Genomic DNA, 3,308 nt, shown 5'->3' with positions numbered 1-3,308 from the left:
TGTGGTAGGCCCCTGCGGCCGGCGAGGCAAATATCATCGCACCTGGTCCGACGACTCGCAAACCACACCCGTGCCCCGACCGTGGAACACCTAGAGATCATATGATTTAGATCCCACAGTCACGAAGGGTGTGCGCCCGAGACAGTAAAAAGTTCGCTTGGGATTTGGGTTTTTTATTACCATCTAGACATAGCTAGCTGGCAACCGTTCTCATTAAGCGCACACCCACACAAATGAAGTTCCTGTTAGAATCCTCTTAAAAAGTCTTTTAAGTCAATTTGTTGTGTAATAAATATCTCTGGACAACTTACACCGGCATCTCTAGCAACTAACTATTATGCGTTGGGCAAGTCTTCGACGAAATAATATCCAACACTCTCAAGAGCGGATCTTTGGGCAACTCATGGCATCATCTCTAGCAACTAACTATTTGTGTTGAGCATGTTTTTAACACTTTCTGCTCGAATCATCCAAAATTGTAGCTTAGGATGTAAGTGGCGCGTCCGCCAGACAATGTGGTACTGGCCGCTTCGGCTGCATGCTAATTAAGGGAACGTTTGGATCCCTCGCCTGATTGCCTCGCTAGGCAGGGCCAGCCTTGCCGGCGGAGGCGAGCCGAATCGGCTCGCTCGATGAAACGCGAAAAAAGCTGGAAACCGCTGGTAACGAGGCGTGCTCGCCCAGAAACCAAATGCCCCGCTTCCTTGCTGGGCCAGGCTAGGCGAGCGCTTGCCTGAGATCCAAACGTTCCCTAAATGGGTTTTGCCGCAGCCACTTAAGGCGTCTCACAATTAAGTGGTGCTGCTCCATGGTCTCTCACGCCTAACCTGTTGCACCCTCTTGTCATCCTTGCACGGCCGCAAGCTCACAACTATTCTGTTACGCTGTAGTTCTTATTACTAGAACAGAGACAACAAAGAAGAACGCCATGTAACTAACCAATGAGATCCACTGAAACAAGCGAGCACACCATTCCCCATTCAAGATGTGACAACTCTAGTCTATCAATGTCATGTTAATTTCAAGTAAAAAAATTCAAACTAAACTCTGGCTGGTGCTACATGCTAACGTTCACAAGCAAGATCCAAAAAATCGACACTAGCAAGATTCCTTAACGCATCAACACATGCATTCTGATTCTAAATGCCTTGGTGATGTCATGACGAGTGACGCTATGGTGCCATGTAACGTGCAACTAGCCTCTGGCAGCTTCGCTGACCCTGCCAGATTGGTGTTGAGGACATCCTGGTGCACTAGCTGCTCGTCGTCTTCCGTTCGGCCAGCCAAGAGCCACGACGACATGTAAAGTGTTCTGGCGCTGCTCGGTATGGTGTTGTGCTCTTCAGCCACTTAATTCAGCGGCTCGCCGTGATAATTTTTCAACGGAGGCATATACGGGATTGTTGGACGCCCTTGCATCTACATCCCTAATTCCAGCCCTGCATCCCGCGCAGTAAATCAACCCCAGCTCAAAAATCATTGGTTCGCCCAAAGACCTGGAACCCCACAAGCCGTCTTCAACCTCCTACCCCGCCTCTCTCGCATACAATCCTAGATTTGAGTAGAACAACGCATGATACTCACCGGCACTTTGCTGCCCGATTCCTCGACCACCTGGCGACGGCACCTTCCCCGATCTAGCTCCTCCCCGCTAGGTGGTCGCGGCGCACAGACGACGCTGTCCCCTCGGCTCTTCGCTTGCTGGTCACCGGGACTCCGACACCTGTCTCCTCCCTCCTCCGCTTGCTGGTTGCCGCGCGCGTATGGCGAGCCGGCCCTCATCCCGTCATCATTTTGGCAGTCGCAGGGGGTCGCTCTCTTTCTCCCCTCCCCCCTTCTCCCCTTCTCCCTTCGCCTTCCACTATTCCGGCGATTCCCGAGAGCGACGGTGGTGGATTTGGGGGAAAACTGGCCCGCCGCCCCACAGAATGCGTGGACCAGGTGAGTGCGAGGGGGCGTTATCCCTCTGAGTGGGCCCCTTCTACCGGTTGGGTTGTTCTCGTTTTGCCAAGAGTTAATACCGCTTCTAGTACATAAACTTGTTCCGGTGGGAACAATTTCATACAAGAACTAAAAAACCCCATAAAAATAGTACAACAACTTTGCTAACAGAATATTTTAGTCCATTTCCGTCTATTCTGCCGGTGCGTCATCTCCTGCCGTTATAACGTGCTTCTATAGTTGCTGACGTGAAACCGGGCCCGCATGTCAGTGTCACAAAGAAAGAATAAACCAAAACAACAAAATAGCGAGCTAAGGGGGTGGTTTCGAACCGGAGACCTCGTGCACAAGTTTTCTTGGAGGTAGCAGCGCGCTAACCAACCCAACATAAGGCAACCATCGATTTAAATTGAGCTACACATCTTATAGTCTTTGGTCGCGCACGGAACGAGAACACTTCAACCGATCACTGATCGGTATACCTAAAAGAAATACGTACTCCTACTTAATACAAATACTTTTTGTGGGCTTAAGAGCAATTCCGACGGGGCAATCCATTTCGTCCTCCCACGTCCGTTTGGGTCGCTGCGGACAAAACCACCGGCCCAACGCATCGCCCATTTTGAAAAACCGTCTGATTCGCGTTCGCGCGGATCCATTTCTGACCCAAAATTGTGCCTGAAATGCGTCGGCAGGGACGCGAAGCAGACGCGCCGCGCGTTCCCTCAGTGTCCGTTGCGGTCCCACTTGGCGGCCACGCAACTACCGCCCGTCATCTAATTTATGACGACCACCGTCACCGGGCCCACTAGTCAGCCGGTGGAAGCGTTGTTTTTTAACCCACGCGTGCGGGGGAGGGGGCGGCCTCATCCACTTCCGTCCACATCTGGCCCCCACCACCCTCTTTGTGCTTCCTCGCCGGCGACAACCCAAACCCTAGCAATGGGCCTCTTCGGCAACAGCTCCGGCAATGACAAGGGCAAGGGCACCCCCGCCGCCTCATCCTCCCGTGCTCCTCCTCCCCCTCCTCCCCCACCACCGGCGCGTCCCCACTCAGGTCGGCAGCATCTGCACATCCCGGTGCACCAAACGTGGTGACACTAGGAGTACAAGCAGCCGATGCCTTACCCTGACGTGACGTTGTCGCACCACTGGCACCTCGATCCGTAGCAGATCCCGGTGCCGGCGGTTCCGCGATCACAGCGGGAGCACGACGAGGAAGTGTGCAGGCGCTGGGCGCAGCTCACGTCGGCGCAGCAGCGAATGCCCGAGTATGCTGCCGACTCTCCCAACTGGGAGGCCTGGTTTGCCCTCGAACACGACGAGCAACGGCGACGAGGCGTCCACATCAACCCCCAGTTTCCACT

General features: G+C 53.7%; 1 long non-coding RNA gene across 1 annotated transcript in view; it reads right to left on the bottom strand.

Annotated features, from left to right (window-relative positions):
- Positions 1-1,962, bottom strand: part of LOC119302385 — a 5,356-nt gene extending 3,394 nt beyond the window's left edge. The window contains exon 1 of the long non-coding RNA XR_005147538.1: positions 1,585-1,962. This is a non-coding gene — a long non-coding RNA (uncharacterized LOC119302385). The remainder of the gene's footprint in view (positions 1-1,584) is intronic.
- Between the last annotated feature and the right edge of the window lie 1,346 nt (positions 1,963-3,308).

Source organism: Triticum dicoccoides, chromosome 5A, assembly GCF_002162155.2.
Source record: "Triticum dicoccoides isolate Atlit2015 ecotype Zavitan chromosome 5A, WEW_v2.0, whole genome shotgun sequence".
Lineage (NCBI taxonomy): Eukaryota > Viridiplantae > Streptophyta > Magnoliopsida > Poales > Poaceae > Triticum > Triticum dicoccoides.
Note: the sequence above shows the minus strand (reverse complement) of the source record. Positions and strands in the feature narration are given on the sequence as shown.